Genomic DNA, 27,761 nt, shown 5'->3' on the forward strand with positions numbered 1-27,761 from the left:
TTTCATTTTTTTCTTCAGTTGTCTTTCTGTCTGCTGTTCTGATTGGGTGATTTTCATTATTCTATCTTACAGATTACTTATTCATTCCTCTGCATATTTAGTCTGCTATTTATTGCCTTTAGCTTGGCTTTTATCTCAGCAATTGAATTGGCTAATTTGATTGATTCCTCTTTATAGTTTCTAGCTCCTTGCTACAGTGATCTGCATTTCTACTGATAGTCTTCTTTAATTCCTTTAGCATTTTTATTACCACCTCTTTGAACTAAGGATCTGGTAGACTGGAGAGGTCTGTTTCATTGTTCTTTCAGGGGATTTCTCTTGTTCTTTTAATTGGGAGTAGTTTCTCTGCTTTTTCATTTTACTTAAATTTCTGTGACTATGAATTTAGGAGAAACGGTTATCTACTGTGGTCTTGAAGGGCTGTTTTTATGTGGGAGCATCCATGTGTAGATTGTCCAACATTTTTGGTGTGATGGCTGTTTTTGGTATGGATGCCTGCCACATCTTCCTCAGAGTGGGTTAGACGTTGTCCCTTTGATAGGGGGTGTGTTTGGTGTTGTGGTGACCAAAGCCTGTGCTGGATGTTGAGTGGGACCTTCTCTTTGCTCTGTGGCTGTCACAGCTCTATTGGGGGCAGGGTGTGCTCCTCAGTTGTTGGAGTAGAAGCCCCCAGATCAGATTCTAAGCTGCAGTGGAGGTAGGTGGGACGGCGTGCTTCCACTGGGATAAGAGCAGCTGTATATTATTCCCCATTGGCTGTATGCTGGGGACCTGCAATTCTGTGACACCACCCACCTCCAGTGTGTATGCCAACAAAGTCTGCTGCTGCCGGAGCAGCCCCTGGACCTTCCCCCACTGAGGGAGCACTGACAACTAGCTCAGATGTTAGCCCTGCCTCCAGCATGTGCAAGCTAACAGTGGAGGCCCAGACCACACATCAGGCCCTTCAGGCTTCCTCTGTGCAGCTAAACTGAGTCATCTCCTTGGGTCCATCAACTAAAGCCCGAGTTTCAGCACCTAGCCACTGCATGTAGTAGCAGGCATGTATTTTGAGCTGGGACGTGTGGTGACGTGGCAGCTGTCAGTGCTGGTCTCTTTCTGCACTGTTTTTTAGCAAGCCAGCACTGCACACAGTCCTCTCAAGTAAAGTCCAGGACACTCCAGCTCTCTGTCCTGGCGCACCTCTCAGCCAGTGGCAAAGGGGTTCCCTGGGCAAGGGAAACTTTCCTGTCTCTCACAGCTCCCTCCCAGGGGGCATAGGCCCTGTCCTGATTTCTTTTCTTTTCTTTTTTTTTCTCTTTTTGTCCTTCCCGATTATGTGGGGATCTTTCTTACAGCTTTGGTTGTATAAGAGATCTTACGACAGCTTTCACTTGGTTTTCTGTAAGAATTGTTCCACATGTAGATGTATTTTTGATGTGTTTGTAGGGGGAAGAGAGCTTCATGTCCTTCTACTCTGCCACCTTGATCTCCACCTGTTTTTTTTGTTTTTTGTTTTTAATAATAGCCAAATCATTCCTTAATTTTTAGAATGCTTCCTCAGAACTACTTAGAATATGTCAATAAAATCAATAAAGTGGTTTCAAAATTTTTTTAGTTGTTTTACAAACACAAGTTTATTATGTTTATGTGCCGGGCACTATCTAATATTTCCACAAATATCATTTCTTTTAATCTTCACCATAACTCTGTGAGTTAGGTTCATCTAATTTTTATAATTGTAGATGAAGATACTGATTTACAGAGACGTTAAACCTTGTTCTAAATCACAACTAGTAGGTGGAGGAATTAAGACTGAAGCCACATATTCTAGCTCCAAAATCAGCCACATATTCTAGTTTCCAATATCACATCATCTGTAGAACAATTTGTTATAAATAATATAGTTGCCATCACTAGTCTGCTCATCAAGACTAATGTTGGCTGTGTCCCTTTACCTTACATCATATTTAGAGTTGCCTTTACATTTTTTGTCAAGGTATAGGTCAGACTGGCCTGTTAGATGGTAGTATTTCTCCACTTGCTATTAAACTTTCCCAGCTTATTAGAACCATCCATTCAAGTAACCTTGAGTAGCTTCTTCGATGGGCTAGTCTCATTATTCTCTCCTGTGGCAAAAACATTTAATGTCCACTGAATATCCATGTATTCTCCCACCTTCCTCAACCTTCTTGTTTGAGCAGGGCCATTGGACTAGTTCTGGCAAGTAAATTTTGAGAGAAAATGATGTATACCTCTTCTAGGTTGTGGCAGTATAAATATCCCTTGCAACTCTCCAGCTTTTGCCTTGCCCTACCGTGCCTTGCCTTTCTTTCCTTTCCTTTCCTTTCCTTTCTTTCCCCCCTTTCCTTTCTGATTAAATTTCTGATTAATGGAAAGACAATGAGAAATGTTGCGTGTTTTCAGTACTTGGTGTTAAAAATCTTTTGCAAATACATTTATTGGCTTATCTAATTACAAAATATATCATGATTTTATATATTTATCATTTATAATATGAAGTAGACTTGCGTTCATGATTTAGTAGCTCAGTCAACCAAAATGACTGAGACTGTACTGGATGCCAAGCACTATTGGTTAGTACCAACTTGTAAAATAATGTGTAAGTCATAGGACATGATGATATATTACACAATCAAAACTTTTTAAAATAATATATTATGCACCATGAGAAGAGCATAAGCAAAGTATAGGGAAAGAGTGAAGAAGGACAAATTGGTTACTGATAACTGGCTCAATAAATGAGTTAATATTTGAATATATATTTTGAAATTTTTTAAATCTCAATTTTAGTTTATCTTCTTTTTATTTATCTCTAACTGTAAAAGGTGGACTTTATTATGGATGTTTTGAAAATAAATGATACATGTTTAAGGAGTTGTTTCACAGTGCAATTTTTTGAGAGAAGGTGCTGGTAAATATAATTGGATAAATATAATTTTTAAAGCATATGCTATTATTTGACATTTATGATTCTCTTACTTGCTTTACTTCTCCATTTTTTTGTCCAATGTAGACCGTGCTTTGTTCTCCCTAAAAAGTGGACATTTACAGAGACGTTTTGACATACATGACCTGCTTTTAAGAAGATTTGAGGTAAGAAAACACTTACTCTAACCTTTTAATTTTATATCCGAGGAAAATCAAAACAAGAGAAACTCAGTGAATTATCTAGGGTATCCCAAGTGACCCTCCTCTGCATCACTCTACTAGGAGAAAATAAAACTATATTAGCTATAGATACAGAACGTAACTCAGGTGAAAATAAAGCAAGAGCTTGAACCATAAAGGGTTATGAAATAAATCACAGAAGATGATGTAAATATAATCTAATGTAAATGAAATAGAGGAGAACTATGTTTGTTACATCTGACTGATTCCAAACTTACAAGCTGAAAACATTGGCAAATTTTTCTAGGTTTACAAAACTACTTACACACTGTGAGTCTAACATGAACCTTTATATCTTTTATGATAGTTCTAAAATTATATATTTAATGACTTTTCTCTTTCTATTTACCCTTCCCCCAAAACCATCCAGTTGCATTGCTGGTGCAAAAGTCTGGGCACATTTTAATGTAATAAAAAATGTAATACAAAGCCCGCAAAGCCAGTAAATACCCTCTTTGTCTCTGATGCATGTCAGGAAATTGAAGTAAATAGATTTAAAACTCTAACATTACAGACTATGAGATTAGAAAGCCATTAGTAGTCATAAGCCCATTAGAACTCTGGGCACCAAAAGACTGTTAGAGAGAAATTTCTCGACCAGATAAAAAACATATTGATATCATCCTTCTTTCATTATTCAATGAAAGGTTTTATTGGATGCTTTGTTGTTAGTATTCTGTTCCTTTCTGTAATGCGTGCTTTTAAATAGAAAAAGTTTCATGTGTCCTTCTCTTTAAAGAAAAAAAAAAAGAACAACAACAGTGACTACTTGCTTTTTTGACATCATAAGTGAGGCGATATCATTTAACAGAATGGAGGAAAAGGCTTGGCTACTTTAAGTCTCCCTCTCAGCTTTCTTAGTCTTTTCTCTTGCTGCCCTGTTATTTGCCCATATTCTTCACAGAGACCCGTGATAGCTGGAGCAATGAACGTCTTTTCCAGTCTCTTAAAAATAGTACTGTGTACTCCAGCAGATGATAGGGAAGAGAGAATGTCTATTCTTGTTGCTTCCTCTCAGAGTTTTCATTTAAAAAATGGTTCCAGGTTGAAATGAAATGACCCTAAGCCTATTTTTTAAGTACAGGACCAGAATGGGCAATGATGGGGAGAAGGAGCATAGGATAAAAAAAAAAAAAATGGTGGTCAATAGGTATGATCATCTAAGGCACTGACGGACTGAGATAATGAATAAAGTAAAATTCAATCTTTCAAAATAGTAATTCGTTCTTATTTGTGAAAGTTACCTTTTGGCACACTCACTAGAATTCCAAATCTTTCTCTAAAATAGGAATAGGTGAATTTTACTATGTTAAATGAAATAAAACCTTTATAAATGAGTGCTTACATTGCATAGTGTACTAGCTTGCCAATCCTATCCCCACAGTCCTGGAAAAAAAAATGACTGGACTGCAGTTAACACTAAAGGGAAATTGTGCCATGATATGACTAGTAATTATTGCACTTGGCACAATTCTCTTTATTAATACTTCACTTACATCACTGCAGTTTCCAGTGCTTTCTCACCATTTTATTTTATTAATATCGCACTTTGCCACATTTACAGTTATTTCTCCATTTTAAATCTCTGTTTTTGCTCTAGATTACAAGCATTGCCATATTAAATACAAAGGCTAGGAGACATTAACGATTATGGAAATGACCTTGCAATTTAAAAAGAAGCTTTACTTTTATTACATTAATAAGGCACTGATTGAAAATTGAAACTCTGTTCTTCCTTTCAAAAACGTGAGTCAAAATTATTGTTAAATAATCCAAACCAGAGCTCAATCAAAATATTTCTTTGATCGGTACACGACAATATACTGGTAACACAATAAGATAAAAAAATCTGACTGCTTTACGATATAGCTAGTTGTAATTGATTATTTGTTTACTAAGTTGACCAATAGTTGGATGAAACTAGCAGATACCATTTTGTGTAAATGTGAATGCCATTAAGTATATGGTTTAAGAATTTGAACTTAAAATTTTCAGGGAAAAAAAAAGTTTTGCCTGTTGCCTTATAATCAGGAAGCACCCTTGGAGGTGATCTAATCAGATGCTTTTTTGGATATATTAGAAGTAGAGAGTGGCCAGGGAAGATGTTCCAGTCTTCAATAAGTGACTAATGCTAGGTGCTTGTGTCTACTCCTGGCTTAACATGAGGCCCAGAAACTGTAGACCCAGCAATTGTTAGTATAGGGACCTGAGCCTCTTGATTTTATCATACTATATAGCCAATCCATTACAAATTTGCTAACCACACATGGGGTGTTAACTGGAGCTTGGCACCCACTGGAGCATGACAAATTAATTCTCCACCAGTTAGAAATAAACAAACCCCCAAAGGGTTTTATTAACTACTATGAATTTGGGACTCTTTAACCCTCTTTGGACTACTCCATTTATTTACCACAAGTTTAAATGAAATTAAATCACAAAAATACACCTTTATTCTGGCGACACAAAAATACATTAAAGTAAAATTGTGGTTAATATGTGAATTGTCTGATATGCTTTATCGGTTGTATGATATGATTTCTTTCCTTATTAATTGAGAAGTCACTCCAAAGGTGTTTTGTTTCTTTATATATGCTGTAGGATAATCTAATTGTAAGGCAGTACTGCATAATGATTAAGAGAGTAGCTAAAAAGGCAAGCAGATTAGGACTCAGATTTTCCAAGTCTAAAAACTGTCTCTGCCTATTATTTTATGTGTAACCTTGGGAATCTTCTATTCACTTTGTCCTCACATATAAAATGAGGAATCATAGTATCTTAAGATTGTTATGAAGATTAAATGTAAGTAGCACACATATTGCTGAATATAAAATCCCTGCATATGGATCATAGCAATTCATATGTACAAATCATGGATTATATTCTGAAAAATTCATCACATTCTCTGGTCTTTCCCCAGAATATTGTACTAGGGGATCAAGTATTTTTACATATCCTTTTGACATCTGGCAAGACTGCAACTTCCTTTTAGTCAGGTTAACCCATTATCAGAGTGACCCTTGTTTATATGCCAGAAAATGTTACTTCTCTGTACAAGACCCTTTCCAATAGCCTTTCATCCCAACCAAAGTAAAAGCCATATATTGTTAACGGCCTGTGAGGTTTTATATTCTCTACCATTCTCTCTATGACTTTCTGCTCTTTCTGCTACACTGGCCTGCTTGCTGATACTCCAGCCTTCCAGGGGAAATAAGCTCCTACCTCAGGATTTAAATTGTTGTGTTCCCCAGGTTTCTACATGATTCACTTCTGTACTTCCTTAAGGTTTTTGCTTAAATGTCACCTTATCATAGAACTTTTTTGGCCTCCTTATATAAAAGAGAAAATCCTCCATCTTGGATCATGCATCCTTTAAGCCTTTTTTTATTAGCCTATACCAGAATGTAAGTTCCATGAAAGCAGGGAAATTTTTTTTTCCTCTACTGCCTACAACCGTTCCTGGTACATAGAAAGAACTTAGAACAGTTTGACTGACAATTACAGAATCCAAAGTAGCAGTAACTTAAACAAAACAGAAACTTGTTTTGCTCTCATAGAAGTCCCCCATACGTGTCCAGGGCTGATAGGACACTCCCACTGTTAGATTATGGGTTTCTTATTTTCAGAGCCTTAAGCTTCAAGATAGCTGCTTTAGCTCCAGCTCCAGCTCTCCAACTACCATGTCTGTATTCTAGTGAAGAGAAAGGAGGAAAGAGAAGAGACCGTATGCACTCCATTTAAGGACATTTTGTGAAAGTTGCAATTACCACTTCTAATATGTATCATTGGCCATTAGTCATATGACCAAACTTGACTGCAAGAGATGTTGTAAAATAAAGTATTTTGGGCAGCCAGATGTACAGCTAAAATTCCATAGTTTTGTTATTATAGGAGATGGGGAGAAGAGATATTGATGAACAACTAGCAGACTCTGGGACATTTCTAAGTGAATATTTGTAGGAAAACTACATTAGAAAGGACTAGTTTTTGCATTCAATTTTGATTCCATAAATTGCAAAACCAGTTAATTCTAAACCAAAATATCATCAATTATAAGGAGTTTTGATGATAGTGGCCCAGAAATGTTGTTTTACATTCTTAACAAACTGTTGCAAGAATGAATGCTGAGTATTCATTGAAATATTTCATTTTGATTTAGGAGAAAAACACTGTATATAAAATCTAAGTACATGAGTTGAACTCTTAGTTTTGCCATGGACTCAGAGAATATTGTTCACTAACTCAACCTCTCATTCTTTTTTTGATCCATCCAATAAAGAATATCGGTTAATTAGTTCAATAAGGTAAACCAGAGTTCAATAAATCTTATTCTATTCCATTACATTCTACATCTTGAAGTTATTAGTAGTAAAGTCTGCTTTTAAACAAACAACAACAGTAAAAAAAAAAAAAAAAAGAAAAGAAACTACTTAAAAACAATCTCTCTTTCTCTTAAAAAAAAAAAAAAAAGGCTTCAATGAGTTTCCACTGTCAATTGCATTTTCTGCCTCTGAGCCTTCTCTGAGCTATTTCCCTGATCTGTGAGGCAAGGGATTCTGCCTGCCAGCTTCCTGAGCAGATCTAGGGGAAAATTAACACATCCACAACTGAGCTCAAGCATTGCTGACATCTGGTTTACTCATTTTCACAGCACACTTGTACTGTACCCTATTGCCTTCTTCTTCTGCACTGTTTTATCGTGTGGCTCATTTCATGAAAATGCATTTAACTTTTAGGTACTACTCTGTGGTATGAAGTGTGGCAAATAGGAAATAAAATAACCTTGAAAGAGCATTTCCACATATATGCAGCTATAATAATCACTGAATATCAAACCTCAGAGCTTATGATATGCTTTGTTTGGTAAAAGCTTATGAGACCAGGGACAATGTTGATATCTAAAGACACCAATCGCACTTTTGAAGAGAACAGGAACAAAATACCAACAACAAATCATCTCTTTACGTGGACTGGAATTTATTGCTTCCCAGAAAGATAATAGGCAGTCGATTTTACAGTCATTTGTTTAATGGTGCTTTAATGAAACCAAAGTTCAAGGCTTTGGGTTTAATTTTGAATTTTGAATTGTACCTTTGAAAAGTATTCTGTGTGTTTTCTATGCTCTACTTATAATTCAATGGCTCCGTTTATATATTTAATAGAAACTTCTTTAATGTAGATCCCATTTAATTTAGAATATATGATAAAGCGAAAGTACTAAAGATTGCTTTGATTATGGATACAGGTTTTGCTAAGAAAATTAATATTATAAACAATATTTATATTATATCATAACATCTACAGTGAGAGACATAATGAATTATTAGTTCTTCATCACTAAAAGAAAATTGACAAAGAATGTCTGCCAAAATAATTTAATTTTAATTGTTCCATAAACTTAGTATTATTGAAACTATACTTAAAAGTATTTCTCAGTTCAAATTTTAATTGTGATTTGTTCTTCTATTCAGTCATTAACAGTGTATTCTTGAATCTTCTTTAATAAGATATATTTTTCATTCCTATATTATCGGTCTGTATTAGAATTTCAACTCATACAATATTGTTATGCTCTTTTGTAAACAGGGTATAGAAGTACAGGGCATAGAAGGAGAATATAATTATTACAGTGCAACATTCATGAGGAAAGTTGTAATAAGAAATTGAGTGTTTTCTGAAATCAAGAGGTGATAATTTAAATACCTGTGAGGTATTTAACAACATTTACCAACTGTCACTTGGAAAATTATAATAAATATGTTCTCACAGCCCTAATCATTAGGTAGAATATGTAGGCATAGATATGTTGAGTGTGGGTGTTAAATTCAACCAGATTCCCTATGTAGTCATTAGGAAAGTCCTTAAGATGTAACTTAAATTTTATTACAAATCCTACATTTTAGTTGTAAATTTATATAGTTATATAGTTAATAAAACTCTACATTTACAACAGTAAATCTTTCTTTTTTATTAATAAAGAGTTAGAATATCTAAATTTAAATTATAGTGAATAAAAATTTTAAAAGAATAATTTTAAAAAATATTAAAAATATTTGAAAATTAAATAAGACTAATTCATAAGGTCAAATTATCTAATAAATTAAATTTCTTCTATATCATTTAGCAAGCCTGAGTCCCATTGATATGTACATTTGTATCCATGAAAGATACTGTCATGTTTTGTCTTCCGAAGAGACCACCAAAAAAACCTTTTCATCAAAAATATTTATTAGACCTACTCCCTTAAGGAAGAACCCATCTTGAGTCTCAATAGTGCCTTAGAGGAAGGTATCAGAGGAAAACATGTATAGGGTTTTAGGGCCTGGACTTGATTATTTTAAGGTAGATCTTGCAAGGAAGGTTACTGGTTAGGGTTGGTCAAAATTTTTGACATAATAGCTTAGGATTCGCCAGCATAGCAAATCAAGGATCTTGAAGCATGTCGTGATGAACAAACTCTTAGTCTTGAAACGTACACTGTTTTAATTGGCTCACAGTCCTATTTTCCAGGAGCAGATATTTCCTGGAGCAAGCAGATCAGTTATTTTCACTTGTCCTCAATAATGTCTAACATAGGAAACTATGCCTATTACTGCTGTTATTTAACACAGGGACAGGTAATTTTCTCAATTTAAAGGACCTTCTGTTTGTATGAGCACAAACAAAAATTATTAATTAATGGCAGATATTGTTCTCACATTGGTATATTCCTAAATGTAACCATTATGTCTAAAACCTGTTTATATTTTTCCTTCTTAGTGCTCTTTACTTCCTTTTCAATTCAGAATCTGAGGGCTTCCTGATTTCTAACACTCCTATCATCAAAATAGATCAAAGTCTGAAAATAGATGTAATTTTAATTTCTAAAATTAATTATCATGGAAATTATAAAATTCATAACAGTGATACTTTATGTAGATTATGTTATTTAACTAATTGTTATATCATGTTGTCCTATTATTATCTCCATTTAACATGCACTGATGCTAAGGCAGATAAAAGTTAAGTAATTTGAGAAGGTCGCTCACAGCTTGAGGATAGAATTTGACTTGATTGTATGAGTTTAACCACTAAGGTTAAATAAAAATTTCTAGTTAAAATAAATGTAAGCAATATTGAGTAAATGGAAAAGAAAGATATTATTGGTTTTGAGTGTATACGTTGGTGTTTCTATCCCAGACAAAAGTTTAAGGGTTCTCCTCTAAAGAAATGGAACTAATTATTTGGAATACCTAAAACACTTAATGATGTGGAAGAATAAGAGATTTGATTGGGATGTGAGCTTTCCATGTCCTGGATTTCAACTAACCCAGATTTTTGGACCAATATTTCCCTCTTATATTCTGTCATACATACAGGCTTTCTTGTACCCTACAAAACATTTTGGATCCCTCATTAGCTGTGTTTAATCTAGGCTGTGGCTTTCTTCTTCCTGCATCTATACTTACCACTCCTTAAGTTGCTTTTCATGTTATCGAATGTATTGACAGTTTTCATGGGTTATCTCTCTATACTCTACATTGCTCCATCTCCAGTATTTTTGCAGTTGTTATTTCTGGGAGCTTAGATCTAGTAATTCTAGTATATAATCATACTTTTTGAACAAGTCTGTCTCCTGGGAAATATGAATTAGAGGAAGGAGTGGTTGTCCTTGCTGCCTCTTTATCCCTTAGTGCCATCCTCCCTAAATCATTACAAGTTTCATACCATGTGTCTGTCTTAAGATAGTTTGTGTTTTCAGTAGTGGGAAAGATCATAGGAAAATACAAGATGAGGTAAATGGATAGAGCTTAACAATAGAGTGTTCTGGAGAAACACCATGGAGTAGGGAACTTCAATTGTTAGATATTTAGTTATCCTGGACATTTAAGGACTAATACTTCTGCATGTGTTCTTAAGCCCCACCCCCAGAATAAACTTGTTGACTGTAAATTTGCTTATAACAATTAGAGTGCAAAAAATTGAGAATGTTTTATTATAAAAATTAATGTACAACTTCCACTTTCAAATGGCAGTGTGAGAAACTCCGTGGACTTGCTCCCTTGCAAAACTAAAACTGGTAAAAATTACTTTAAGAAACCATTTAATGTCTGTGGAAATTGTCCTAAGGGTATGCAGCTAATGAAAAAAACATTTATCCAGGAAAATATATAGCCAAGAAGGTTCCTCCTGGGGTGAGAACAACTCTCAAAGACTTGCCTCAATAACTACCCCTGCAAGGGGGCCCAAATTAAATTGGATCAGTCTGTGGAGAAATGTATGCTTCAAAGCATTGTCAAAAATTATAGAGCAATCAACTGTCATTAGTGAAGCCTAACACCTAGATATACTACCATCAGAGGCAGACAGTTTAACAGAGTGATCATGGGAGGAAACAAAGAGAATCCTGAAGAAAACACTGTCATCCAAGTGTAACTGTGCACATGTCCAAGGCTGAGCCTCTGAATAGCAAGATAACAGATTTCACATTGAGGGAGAAACAGATTTCACAAAAATGGTGCAGCCAAATCACTAAATAACTAAACATGAAAACAACAAAACAAGCTCTGAGGTGAGGTGGGAATCAGTACTCAGAGTTGCTACAGTATATTATCTAAAATGTCTACTTTTTAATAAAAAATTTTGAGAAATGTAAAAACACAGGACAGTGATATCAATACACAGGAAATACAAATCAGACAATGAAAACTACCTGGGGAAGGGCCCAGATGTCAGATTTAACTTAAGACAAAATAGATTTTTAACAATAAAAATGTTATTAGAGAACATTTTATAATAATAAAAGAGTCAATCCATCAGGAAAATATGGCAATTTTAAACATATATGCACCTTACAACTGAGCTTTAAATTACATGAAACCGGAACATACAAAATTGAAGAGAGAAATAGATAATTCAACAATAGTTGGAGAATTCGGTGTTATACTTTCAGTAATGGATAGAATTACTAGGCAGAAGATCAACAAAGAGATAGGTGATTTGAACAACAGTATAAAGCAATTAGACCTAACAAACATCCATAAAACATTCCATCCAACAGTGGAATACATATTCTTCTCAAGAGCACATGGAATATCCTCTATGAAAGACAATATGCAAGGCCATGAAATAGACTCAATAAATGTAAGAGATTGAAATCATACAAACTATGTCTTCTAATAACAATGGAATTAAATTAGAAACCCAAACCCAGAAAGAAATTTGGGAAATTAATAAATATGTGGACATTAAATACCACATTCCTAAGCAACCAATGGGATAAAGAAGATCACAAGGGAAATTAGAAAATACTTTGTGGTAACTAAAAATGACAAAAACTTATTAATGCTTATGAGATGCAGTTAAAGCTGCAAAAAAAAAGAAAAAATTAGTTCACTTTGGTGAAATAGACAAATGCCAAGAAATAGTGAAAGTGACTTGAAGAAATAGAAAATCTGAATACACCTATAGGAGTAAAGAGATTGATTTTAAAAACAAACAACAACAAAAAAAACCTACCCCTAAAAAAGCCCTGGGCCAAATGGCTTTACTGATGAACTCTGCCACATATTTAAAAAGTGATTAATATCATTTTGTCACAAATTCTTCCAAAATATAGAAGAGGAAGGAATACTTCCCAACTCATTATATGAGGCCTATGTTACCTTGTTTGGAAAACATTTTGGCAATTGTTCAAAAGGTAAAAGATAGAGACATCATCTGACCCAGCAATTCTACTAGATAAACCCCAAAGAAATAAAAACACATGTCCACACATAAACATATACAGAAATGTTCCTATAAGTATTATTCTCAATAGCCAAAAAGTGCAATCAGCACATATGTCCATGAACTGATAAATGGCTTGATGAAGCATGATATATCCATTAAATGGAATATTATTTAGGAACAAAATAAAGGAATAAAGAACTGTTAGAAGCTATAAAATGGATAATCCTTGAAAACATTATGCTACATTTAAGAAGCCAGACACAAACACCACCTACTGCATTATTACATTTTGATAAAATGTCCAGAATAGGCAAATCTATAGACACAGAAAATCGATTAGTAGTTGCCTGGTGCCCGGGTGAGGAGGGTAACGAGGAATGGAGAGTGACTGCTACTGTGGTACAGGGTTTCTTTCTGAAGTGATAGAATATGCTACAGTTGATGGTGGTGATAACGGCACAACTCTGTGAATATATTAAAAACCATTGAAGAGCGCACTTTAAATAGGTAATTGTAGGTATGTGAATTATATACTAATAAAGCTGTTATAAAAATAATATCTATTTCACTCATTTTTGTAAATTATTTATATATACTTAGTAAAACAATTGTGTGGGAGCAAAAGTAAACAAATACATATATGTATACAAATACATATGTGTGAGGGGAGGTACAATGTATGCTGTGTGCATCTTCAAATGGTATTTGGAATCCTGAAAGAATTGCTTGCCTTCATGTAGATGAACATTCAATTTCCTGAATAAGATTTATTCATTCTAATTTATCGTAGAATCAATGCCTGCTAAGTGAACATGTTCACCCTTCCAAGAGACTTCTGATGGTTAGCAACAAAAATCCCAACTACTGAGTTTTTATCATTAACTTTTAACAAACCTATGGGGAAGGACAGTAAGAAGTAAGAGCAAAATTCCATGATATTTTAGGATTTCCTTAAGGAGATATTAATTTTGAATAAAACATGAATATTTTGGTCCCCTGGTTTTTAAACAAATGCTTGCTTAATTGAAAATGTGTCCTAAAGCACTATAGTGATCCTCTCACTTCCATAATATTATTCAGACTTTGCTTCAAGCATATGCATTTTGATACATATTTTGGCATTTTGCAATATGTACATACTGCATAATCAAATGGCATAAAATATTCAGATAGAGCATAGCACATCCAAACAATGTCTTGAAAAAGAAAGTTATGACAAGTGTGTTCATTAGGAGATTATACAGTACACATATGTAAGAAAAAACTGAGTTTGTTTACAATATTAGTATTTTACAGGAATTATGCTGTTTTTTTCAGCAGGACCGTTCTATGTATGCATTTTTCTTTTCATTGCTGCTGAATTGATAATTGTTTTTCCAAATGTCACAGCTGCAAGAACATATTTCAAAAATGTTCTAACCATGAATATCAAATTTACCTCCTACTTTTTGGGAATTTAGGCTTCTTAGACTGTAACTACAGAACCTGGTCTTCTGGCCTTCTTTTCACTTTCGAAGTTAGTATCAGGCAACAACAGCAGCTCATCTAATTTTGACATCCTTGGACGGGTTTGAATATCTAAAGAAACATTGTGATCTTTGCTCAGAATCTTCTCCAAGATTGTCTTCATTTCTAGGGGTTTTTTTGTGTGTGTGAATTTTTGCTAAATCAAGAAAGCTGAAGTCAGGAAAAATGTGCAGTGAAAGAAAATAAATCTGGGCTTTTTCATTTTCTGCTTTTGATACAAGAAAAAAAAAAACTTTCCTGTAAATACATTTTTTTTCAATTTATTTATTTTTAAAAATTTTTATTGGAGTATAGTTGATTTACAATGTGTTAATTTCAGGTGTATGTAAATACATTTTGATATTGAAATGTTTTATTTTTAATCTGGTTAATTACTCAGAGAATGGTAATAAACACAGTAGTTGCAGTGTTCTGATTTGGTCCCACCCAAAACAATTGGATATTTTATCTTCCAAGAGGGTCTAACTGTAATGACTAGCAGTGAGGCTTAAAAGTTCTGAAGCAGTCTAGTTCCAGTGAACTCTTGAAGGCTCCTTTCCTACTGAGGATGGTGTCAAAATTAAACAGGAGAAGGACCACAGGAAGGCAGGCAAGAATAGGTCCAAATGAAAGTGGAGGAGGGGAACAAAAAGGAGAAAATCTCAGAAAGTAGTTTACCATAGTTTTTAGCACTACCCTAAAATAACAGAAGGGGGAGCTTTCGGAAGTTAGAAACACTTTTAGTCAAGCCATTTTTCTCTCTGTTTGGGAAAATTAAATTCAAATAGAAATGTACAACAGAAAAGTATCAAGGTTAAATTCCATAGCAAATTATTTTAAGAAAAAAGAATATAGAGCCTTATATCATCCTTATATTGAAAGTATTGAAGTACAAAGTAAAAATGAGAAGAAATTTTAAATGTAAAGTAACAAAGGAAGTGATAAAAAGGATTCAAGAGAAAGTGATAAGTATTGAAGATCAATAAAGAGGATTAGGCATACAGATACTAGAGTTTCTAAAGAACCTAAGAAAAGCATCAGAAAATTATGAAAATGTACCTTTTAAGGAAACTTTTCTTTAAATGTTTAAACTTTACATTAGAAGACACACTGTGCACCTGAGAATATTGACTATAATGATCAACAAGACCTAGTCTAGTAAAATTATTGCACTTAAAAGAAAATGAGGAAAAAATTAAGAATGTGACTTGAAAGAGAAATAAAATTAGATTATCACCAGAATTTTCCATAACAATTTTTATGCAAAATAATAGAGTAAAATACTTGAGTTATTCAAGGAGGTAACATGAGAACCATGGATTTTGTAGCCAGGAAAATTGACCTTCAAGTATCAATATAAAGGACTTCATAAAGGATATTGTAAAACTAATATCAACTGGCAAACTCTTACAGAATATGGTTCCTATAAAACTCTCCTAAACATTCTACTTAAGAGCAAGCTTCAGGAAAACAAAATAACTAGAGAGACACATAGTGGAGAAGAGATGAGCATTAAATAGGTAATTCTTATACTAAATGAGAATTAAAAGGGGGAGAAAATAGCATGCAGTGCCCATCTGTTGTGGTGATTCAGACAGAAGACAATGATTGACAATGAGGAGGATAATGGGGATAGCATATATCAACATTTTTAACCATTTTCAGTACAAGTAATTGGTGATAAAAGTATTATTAACATTGTTAGTTTAAAACTGTTGTATGTAAAGAAGACACTGAAAATATGTAATTATAGTTTAATTCCATCATCCCTATTGTTCTAGAAAACTAGAATTCTCAGTGTGGAACTAAGGAGATTCAGATGTAATATAGAAAAGGTTAAGTAAAAAACCCTGAATGCTGCATATATAATAGTAACATCAGTGTAAAAACATGAGGTATTTTTACCTTTAAATATTTATATGCAACTTATATACACATATATATGTTTATATATGTATGTCTGTGTAAATCCACACACACACCCACACACACACATGATTTCTAGCCAGTATATATTCCTAATAAATATCCTTAGCTCTGTCCATCAAAAACATGTTAGAAACAATGACCAGCTCAGCAGCAGTTTGCTTTCCAAGCACTAATAATGATCCTGATTTATCATTTCCCATTAGAAGAAACCAGAGTCTTGTAGAGAAACTACTGATTCTCATTCTGGGGCAGAAAATATACAAGATGAGCCTGGGACATCGTGACATACCGGTTATCAAGAAAGCTTTCCAAGAAAATAAAAGGACTTAGGAGCCCCCTCTCTCTTTGAAAAAATAGTATTACTGAATACAAATATTAGAAACTGAATATTTTAACCACGTATTGGGTTAAAACATACAGTACATAAAGTAAGAACTTGAGTTCAGACAAAATTTCCACAATAATTAGTATGTCCTTGTTGGTATCTTCTTTGAGAGTCAACCTCTGTGATAAAATGCTGGCTGATCTCCCAAAATATGAGAGAAGATTTGTTTCCTGGGCCAACTCTTAAAAACAATGTTTAAACTTTTAAGAGAGAGTGTCATAGCTTGCACACTGTATGCTCAATAAACACAAATTGATTTTTATACCGTCTCCAAGTAAGTTGGTTATAAAACCATTCTGAAAAGGTCAGTGTTTCTGTTTGTTTTGAATTTGGGTTATGTATCAAAGAAGTTGTGTTCAATATTTACCTAGTACAGGTCATAAAATTTTGATATCTTGTAAGAGGAATTTAAGAAAGAAATTCTCTAATGACGTATGAATAAAATAGCAGGTAGATGTTTGTGATTTAAAAGATTATACTAACAAACTATGACTTCCCTAGTGATTATCTATCATATCCAAATCATAATGAATAATTGATATCGATAATATAAAATAGTTTGAGTCATAAAAGAAAACATACATTTTCATCTGTTATATATCTATAATGTATAGATGTCATCAGTAAGCCATCTCCCATTGTTACCTTGACAAGCACTCAATACAATGTAAAATTTTAAATGGACAGAGCCAATAAATAACTATGACTCCTACTCCTCACACACAAACTCATCCAGTTGCGAAACATGGAGATTTTTACTATTCTAGTTTTACAAACAGAGACAGAAAATATTTTTTAAATTGTTATGCATTTACTATCTTAGATCTAAACTTTAACTGGCCCATTAAAGAAAAAAAAAAAAAGAATATCATAGTAGCATTACTAGGATTCAGGTTTTACTTAAAAATAATAGTTCAGAAATTGTGAATACCTCAGCTAACTGATTAATGTATAAACATTAATTTTTAATTATTAGAATAATCTAGAAGGAAGCACAAGTCTAGTTTATTATTGATTGCATCATCAATTCCTGATTACTCTAGAAAAATTAACTCCCAGCTTATTGGCCATATCGCTGTTCTGCAGATTTGATGTCTCCTTTAGCAACCTTATCGGTAGGTAGCTCAACACTTGCTTATTGATAAGTGCACCTGTATTGGTTTACTTTGTATGCACAGAAGTTCCTTAAAAACCTGCATACTAACCCTTCTCCTGTTTTCACAATTTAAAAAGGAAAACTCTCTATAAAGAAGTGTCAGATAAGTTAGCAATTAGAGAAATAAGTCAGCTTGCTGACACCTTCTTCAAAGAACAATTCATTATTTGTTTTGAAGCATCTAAGAAAGAAGCAGTTCATTATTTGTCTTGAAGTATTGCTCAATACTAGCTATTTGCCACACCCATTTAAATGTAAATACAAAGACATACTAAAAAGTTAAAATATGTTATCACAAATCATACCTATCTTAATCTAGCTTCTTCTGAATTATATATTTAATTTTGAAAAATACAGTCTCATTTACTAATACAAATCCTCCTGTATTTTCTCCATTGAACACAAGGAGAAATGACAAGAAATCTCATATGTCTGAAGTGGTTTCAGTCCTAGCAAGCTAAGACTGGTGCTGTTCATCTCCAGCTATGGATTGGAGACAGAACTTGGACTTAAGGAGATAGAAAATTCATAAAATTAGAGCACCTGGTGCTGTTCATCTCCAGCTATGGATTGGAGACAGAACTTGGACTTAAGGAGATAGAAAATTCATAAAATTAGAGCTCCTAATGTGATACCCTGAGTAATAGTTTGGACCAGAAAGAAAAACTACACCACTAGTACAGGTACAACTCATCAACACTTGTCTGTACATGGATCTGGAATTTGGGTAGAGAGGTGTTTCTCCCAAAAAATCTTAGTCTAAACCGGATCTCCCATGGCTATTTATGTCTAAATTGATATGGTATGTAGTGTTAAAACCAACAAAAGAAAATCATAATAAAAATTAGTTCAAGGTCTGTTTTATATGGATATTCAACAGTTAATTATATAAACCATTATGGAATAAAAATGGTGAAACTAACATTTAGTCCTTACTTTAACGTAGTTACCTGTCTGCCATGGAACAGATCGTATACAAGATCAGAAGAAGATTTAAATTTTATATTTACACCTTGAAGATGAGTCAGGGTGTTGAGGTTTTTTGTTTGACTTTATTTTTATGTATGTATGTAGGTATGTATATATGCATGTATATATGTCTATTTTTTTGTATTGTTTGGTTGTTTAAAAATTAAAAATATTTTCGTCAGAATAGTATTATAAATGTAATTCAGTGAAAATGGTTGACTTTCATATGAAAACTAAAAATTCAGCCAATTGTTTCTTCTGAAAGCTTGACTGCTTTGCAATATGATTTTTTGCAAGGAAGAGAAAAAACCTTTATCAGGAATCATAAATTTCTATAAATTTTTTTCTTTATTATTGGTGTAGCTCTGATTGCTCAGAGTTTCAGGCTAGAGGCAACTTCTGGGCCCTAGACTCAGGGAGGGCAACTCAAACAGAGTCCAGCTGCCTTGGTGATAGCAATGTAGCTATTGTACATATTTTTTAGATTTATATCTAAATATTTCTCTTTTTAGCGGTATTTTTTATTTAATTTCAAATTTCCATTGTTTACTCTTGGAATATAAGAAAACAACTGACTTTTGCATATTTACCTTATATCCTGCAACCTTGCTATAACTGCTTATTAGTTCCAGTATTATTTTGTTGATTCTTTGGATTTTCTTCATATACAATTATATCATCTGCAAACAAAGACTGTTTTACTTCTTCCTTCCCAATCTGGACTTTTTTGGTTTTTGGTCTTACTGTATTAGCTATGACTTCCAGTATAATGTTGAGTAGGAGTGATGAAAGCAAATGTCCTTGCCTTGTCCCTGATCTCAGTGGGAAAGCATCTAGTTCCTAAAATTAAGTATGAGGTTGGCTGTAGATTTTTTGTAGATGTTCTTTATCAAGTCGATGAAGTTCCCCTTTATTCCTAGCTTGCTGAGAGTTTTTGTTTTGTTTTTTTTTAATCATGAATGGATAATGAATTTTGTTGGATTTTTTTGCATACATTGATATGATATTATTTTTCTTCTTTAATCTGTTGATATGATGGATTACATCAACTGATTTTCAAATACTGAACCAGCCTTGCATACCTGAGGTAAATCCCACTTGGTTGTGTTGTATAATTTTTTATATATTTTTGGATTCAATATTCATTGAATATTATTTCATTCAATAATATTTCATTGAGGATCTTTGCATCTAGGTTCACAAGAATTATTGGTCTGTAGTTTCCTTGTCTTGTAATGTCTTTTCCTGGTTTTTGTATTAGGGTGATGCTGGCCTCACAGGATGAGTTAGGAAGTATTCACTCTAATTCTTTTTTCTGGGAGAGAGAGTAGAGAATTGGTATAATTTCCTCTTTAATTGTTTGGTAGAATTCACCAGTGAACACATCTGGGCTGGTACTTTCTTTTATGTAAGGTTATTAATTATTGATTCAATTTCTTTAATAAATATAGGACTATTAACATTACATATTCCTCCTTGTGTGAGGTTTGGTAGATTGTGTCTTTTAAGGAATTTATCTAAACCATCTGAGCTATCAAATTTGTGGGCATAGAGTTGTTTATAATATTTATTTATTATCCCTTAATATGTAAAGAATCAGTAGTGATGATCTCTTTTCATTTCCAATATTAACAATTTGTATCTTCTCTTATTTTTCTTAGTTAACCCAACTAGAAGTTTATCAATTTTTGTTGACTTTTCATAAGAACCAGCTTTTGATTTTGTTGATTTTCTTTATTGACTTCCTGTTTCCAATTTCCTTGATTTCTGCTCTAGTTTTTTATTAGTTATTTTCTTCTGCTTGCTTTGCATTTTATCCAAACTCATTTTAGAATTTCTCTCAATGTTTCTTTACTTTTTTCTTCCATTCTGAAATACATTTCCAATACACATAGATTTCTAGTTTGGAAGTTATATCAGCATTTTAAACATGCTATTTCATTGTCTTGCCACTTGATTTCTGGTGGGACATCACTGTCACTTTTATTTTTAATTTTTCAAAATAAGATACACCAGCTTTTAAGATTTTTCTTTGTCTTTTGCTTTGTGTACTTTGACTTGTATGTGCCTAGGTATGTTTTCTTTGTTGTCCTACTAGGTGTTTTCAACTTGTGAATTGATAACTTTTTTCAGTTTTGGAATAGTCTCAGGCATCATCTTAGATATTTCTTCAATTATACATTTGTTAGAACTTTTCAGTGTTTTTCATTTACTTCTTATGCTATTTTCTTCTATTTCCATTCTTTTTTTCCTCTATTATTTGGTTTGAACATTTTTATTACCCTGTCTTTTGCTAATTCTGTTTGATATTCTAGTAATACACTCTCTGTCACAATTTTGATTCAACATGGCAAACTTGGTCCTAGCCAGATATTTAAGGCAAATAAAATTATAAAGGTTAGGAAAAAACATGTGAAATTTTCACTATTTGCCAAAAAATGTGATTTATATATAGAAAATCAAAATGACACTATGGACACACTTTTCTAATTAAAGTGAATATATCAAGTTTATTGAAGACCAGGTCATTGTAGAAAACAAACAGAAAAGTTTTTAAATAGTGTCATTTATTACAGCATTAGAAAACATCAAATGCCTATGAATAAATGTAACAAAATATGTGCAAAATTTCTACACTTATAAATACAAAACATCATTAAGTATGAGTTTTCTTAAAATCTAAGTAAACTTTCTTGAATTAGAAAATTTTAAAAGATTTGAAAACACTATCTTTTAAAACTGTTCTATAAATTCAATGAAATCATATTCAAAATCCTATAAAATTTTGTACATTTGTATAAATCCAGAGCTTCATTCTGAAGGGTACATGGTAATTAAAAGTCCGGAATAGTCAAGGAAAACTCAAAAGAGAAATACAAAGCTGGAGAAATTAAAGATTGAGATATAAAAACCCATTATAAATATCTACATATTATAGTATTTGGTATAACAATGAAACATATATTAACGGTCTTTTGATTAATGACTACAGCCAGAAAAGGGGAAAATTACCTCTTAAATAAATGGTTTTAGTTCAATTAAACATTCACATTTTTTAAAAAGGAATGATAACCCTTGATTAATACCATATGCAAGAGTCAATTACAGATATATCATAGATTTAAAGTAGAAAAGTAAAACAATAAATCTTTTAGATGAAACATATTTATTACCTTGGAGCAGGCTAAGTTTCTTCATCAGAATACAGTGTGACATGATATTTGATAAATTAAATTCCATTAAGATTAAGTCCTGGTATTTACTAAAATGCACCAGTTAGAAGGTGAAAATTAAACCAAATAGTGTGAGAAAATGTATGCAATGCATATATCTAACAAAGACCTGTACCCAGATAATATATAATGGTCCCAACAAAATACCAAGAAAAAGGCAAATAGACCAATAAAAAATGGGTAAAAGCCTTGTTCAGGCTCTTCAAATGAGGATTTGCCAGTAGTCAATATGCATATTACGAGATGTTCAAATGCTTATTCATCAGAGGAATGAAAGTTAGAAACAATTACACAGCCAGCAGAATGGGCAAAATAAAAATGACACATAATACCAAAGTTTATTAAAGACGTAGATCAATGGAAATTTCTGTGCATTTCTTTTGGGAATGTAAATTGGTCAAATTACTTTGGAAAATTGTGCTGTAATACCTACTAACATAGAACATACATTTACTGAACCAAGTACCATGAAGTAATTCCTCTTTACTCCAGAAATGCATGTGCATGCACATGTATAAGGATGGTTCTGGAAGCATTATTTATAATAACCAAACACTGGAAAAAATAAAAACATCCACAACAGGAGACTGCATAAACAAATTGTGGTATATTAAAGAACAGTGAACAAACTTTACAACATACAACAAAACGGATAAAATTCCAAATATAATTTGAATAAATAAAGCTAGTGATAAAAGAGTATATATGATTCCATTTATATAAAGTTTAAAAAATAGGCAACACAAAATATAATGTTTCAAAATGCATACTCGGTAAAACTATACAAAAAAGGAAGAAAGCATTTATTTACCATTGCCATCAAAATATTGGTTGTATCCAGTTGGGAGGAAAGGAATTTTTAATTGCAAAGAGTCATGCAGGGATCACCTGAAATGCTGGCAATATTTTACCTCTTGGCCTGGTAGGCATTATGCAAGGATTCCTTTAGAATAATTTATTGAACGGTACATACCTTTTTGTGCACATTATTTATCCATATATATTTCATAGTAAGAAGTGTAAAATATTTTGGTTTTTTTTTAATAAATTTATTTATTTTTATTTATTTTTATTTTTGGTTGCATTGGGTCTTTGTTGTGGCGCGCGGGCCTCTCATTGCAGAGGCTTCTCATTGCAGTGGCTTCTCTTGTTGTGGAGCCCGGGCTCTAGGCGTATGGGCCTCAGTAGTTGTGGCACGTGGGCTCAGTAGTTGCGGCACACGGGCTCAGCAGTTGTGGCTCACAGGCTCCAGAGCGCAGGCTCAGTAGTTGTGGCGCATGGACCTAGCTGCTCCACAGCATGTGGGATCCTCCTGGTCCAGGGATTGAACCCGTGTCCCCTGCATTGGCAGGCGGACTCCCAACCACTGCGCCACCAGGAAAGCCCCGTAAAATGTTTTTTAAAAACTAAAATGTATATGTGATTCATTAAAAGATGTTTCAGATTAAGTGGGCATTCTGATTCTTAAAGGAAGATTGACAGGTGCAGTGAGAATGACACATTGTGTCATGATAAGTAAATTAAGCCAGTTTTTGTTTTGAAAAGTTAATTTCTAAATAGATCAGTTAAGGGGATATTATCAAGGAAAATAGTTTAGTTCGAATGAGAACCACAAAGTCTGAGTGGCAGTTATAATAAATAATTATGTTTAAAATTAGAGTCAAAGACACTGTTTCTGAAGAAGACATCTCACATCCAGAGATAGTATGCTCTTCTTTACTATCATTTGCTCATTATTATTCTCAATTGATTTCAAATATATTTTATACATTGACTATGGCACAATTCACCTGATTATTATTTATTTAAATATAGTTTAATCTTTTAAAAAGGTTTTCAAGTTAAAAGGAAGTTTGTATTTTCTCTTAATGTGATATCAGTCTGTTCAAATGTCTGTAATATGTGAGGACCTGATGACAGTCAAACATTTAAGCCTATGGTTTTTTTTTTTGGCCAGTTTATGCTATTGTGAAACAAGGAATGAATACATTCTTTTTTTTTTTTTAAATAACAATTTTGACACATGTCCCCTTAGGAGGTCACAGATTTAGCTAAAAGGAACATATTCACCCATAACTTCGTAAGTTAACCAGAAAAGCCCTGAAATTTTTATCACTAAATTTCACATACATCATATTCTCTAACTAAAATGCTCAGGATTAAGATAGTCTAGGGAACACTGCACTGTCTTTTTATTTTTAGGATAATCCTGTCTTCTAACAGAGCCTTTCTGTGCTTAGTTTGTTGATAGATTAATAAGCTCGATGGGAATTAAAAGTTCTGTGCTTAAATGCTATGTTTGACAAATTTAAATAGAGTTCTTCACTGAAGGATTCCTCGTACTCTTCTATTTGCTAGTGTATACCTTAACTCTCGAAGAAAAAAATTTCAAATATATTTGACCATAGAATTTTTTCAAGTAAGTTTTTAATCGGCCAGGATTTGCAGACTATGCCTTGGTAAAATTGAACTTAATTTCAGGTAACAACAACAGCAATCATTTCTATTATTATTTTTATAATAAATGTCATCAAACAAAGACTATTTTATCTATTACTTTTGGTGGCTTTCTTGATTTACTTACTTCACTTCTTTTTTAATGCTATCATGTATATTTTACAAAGATCCTGGCTTATCTGTTAGTATACTTCTCAATCTTCTTATCTCATCTTGGTAACTGAGAAGTTATGCATGAAAGAACTGAATCATGAGAGTTTGGGATTAACATGGCTGTCATGAATGATGAATATTTTATACTAGTTAAGACATCTTTCATCATAACTGTACCAGCTAGGCATACTTTTATATCTGTTGGTCCTAGGAGTCAATGGTTGCTTGGGAAATGCTGTTATACCTGTAAGCTTCCCAAGGGTGCCGTGTGCTTAAGATTAAAAGAGATAAACTAAATTTACATGGATATCTCTTAGGTAGCCAGCTATGTGTTTGAAAAAACATATTCTAAATCATGAATCTGAGCTAAAGGCATGGAGCCACATCCAGTGTTTTGCACTAGATGTAGATGGTTCCATACGTTTACTATTTTTTTTTAATTTGAGGTATTTAAGATTGGATACTTGAAGAGAGAACTTTTTGTAAGCTTGCTTAGTTCCAGTGGAAGTGTTTATTTGGCTTTATAAACGAGTACATGTCAATTATGCATCAATTGACAGTTAAGAGAGTATTGAGATTTATTATGAGAGATTCTGTGTAATCAATTTTAAATTACAGGACACTAATATAATTAGATTTTTAACACATAAAAATTGTAAGGAATATTTAGGCACTTAATCAGAATTTTAAAAGCCAGTGATAACAAGTTAATAATTGTGACAGCTAATAGAGTATCTAAATAAATGTCACTATTTGTATTAATTGATATTTAATTTGCTGTAGCTTGCCTTGGTAAATGTTAATTAAATGCCAGAAAATTCCTTATAATTTTGACATATTAATAATCTTATAATTATGCCTTTATTGCTTACATAATTATAAGTTAATTACACAGCTACTAGATTTACTGTACCCTTTATAGAGAGCTCAGGACTATTCATTTTTCTCCACAGGTCAATAAATTTGATTGCCTGGTAACCACTGTAGGTCATAGAACATCAAAACTATTTGTGAATAAATATACATTTCCATACAACACTCTGAATATTACATATTAAATCAAGAAAAATGAAATAATAGAAATCTGCCATTATTCCTTTTATTAATCTATTATCTTTTACCTTAGAAAATATGTATTGATATGGGAGAAAACATGGGAATTGTTTGTCTTTCACAAACTTTTCTAAAATGGTATATATGAATAATATTTTCTTTCAACGTGCTTTCATATGTGTAGTCTGATTTTATATATACAACCTTATAAAGTTCAGTTATCCTTATTTTACTAATAAGGAAACTGATTTAGAGATTAATTAACTTTCCCAATATAATTCCATATTACTGTTGCTTACACACACACTGACCTTTGTCACTCTTCAGTCCCTTGTATTTTCACCCCCACTTCCTCCCAACTATCAATTTCCAATCTAGGTACATTGCTACGACCCTGTTTACCTCTCTTTCTGGTAGACAGCTAAACATTATGTGAAGAAAAAACCATAAATATGGTCATTGGTTCTTCAAAAACACCATGTTTCTATCAGCTTTTCACCACTGTGGTCAAGCCTGGTAATGAAGAGGCCATGACTTACTCATCTTTGGAGCTTAGCTGAGGCTCTATCACAGGACATGTAGTATTTGATGCAAAAGTATAAGTGAATTCAAAACTTGTAGAAGTTTTGTTCAAGTTCAAGTTAGGTCCATTTCCTCTCTTTCCTGGTGGTTATAGCAGAACATCATCTCCCCCCGGTCCTCAGATTTTAAGCCTGCTGCTCTCTTACCAGTTTGACAATTTTGTCTCTTAGAGAGAGACCTTCTACAATCAGTCTCTCAAATCTGCCTCTCATTCTCAAATTTCAGCCTATTCTCATCTCATTCTTTCTTATTGCAAAAGAAGAGATCCTGTTTTTTAAGGTGGAGCCTCCATTTATGTTCTTGATCATTTCTATTTACATCTAGTGCTTATAGCCAACCACTGATTTCATAAAATGTACAAATAAAAAGCACATACCACTAATTAAGCAATAAACAACACAATTTGCATGTCAAAATCACTAAATAGAGGTGAAACCTCATTCTTGTTTATTTTATACTTACAGAAATATTTGTTATAATAGACACAGTTGGATTGCATTTTTTAAAAAAAATTTAATTGCGTATTCTAAAGGTAACAATATCTCAACACCATGGAGACATTAATTAATACATAGTATTAGTCTTTTTCAACATATTGCATCATGATATAATAGGAAAAAATGGAATGGATATTATGACATCTACAGTCCAATTTGTGCACTGGAAAATGAGATAAATGGATTAGAAAGCTTTTGTGGCCTTTTCAAATTCCAGGTTTAAAATTAAACTATTTGTCCTTCTACTGTACATAATATATTAAGATTAGAATAGATTGTTAAATAAGCAACAATCACTTCTTCCATATTCTCATTCTTGATTTTATAAAATAGTGTTTTATTCATGTTGAAGCAAGTTTTATCAGTCATTCTTGCATCACATGAAAAAGTCTGCATATTCTGATAATGGAAGAGACCAAGTTTTACAGCAATCAGTGCAGAATCTACTACTCTGCCCAGTTTCCAATTTTCTTCATAATTTGATGTCACACTACTTGTTCAATATACTTTCTCAGTTCTCTTCAACATGTAATTAGATTTCTTATCTCATACTACTTCCATAACTTGCAAATCTATAGCTTTGACCAGAAAGACCCTATCTACTCACCTTTGAGTGTTCAAATGGTTCTCATTTTTTGAAGACCCAACCACGTCTTATATTTCATCATCTTTATGACACATTATTAACAACTCTGGCCTTCACTGATCTTCAATACTGATGTTCCACAGTAAATACTCTTTATTTAATTGATTACCCCTTTTATATTACTTGTCTTGTGCATTTTTAATTTTTCCCAAACTGTATCATTAGACCCTTCAGATTAATGACCAGGACTTCTGTTTCTGTTTATCTCTAACACTCCCTGACATTGTATTATGTATATAGCAGGCAGTAGGCATTGTTCAATTTAATTCTTGTTTGAATCTTGTACTAGTGCAGCATTTTTAATTCTGTGGTT

Source organism: Eubalaena glacialis, chromosome 9, assembly GCF_028564815.1.
Source record: "Eubalaena glacialis isolate mEubGla1 chromosome 9, mEubGla1.1.hap2.+ XY, whole genome shotgun sequence".
NCBI classification, from domain to species: domain Eukaryota; kingdom Metazoa; phylum Chordata; class Mammalia; order Artiodactyla; family Balaenidae; genus Eubalaena; species Eubalaena glacialis.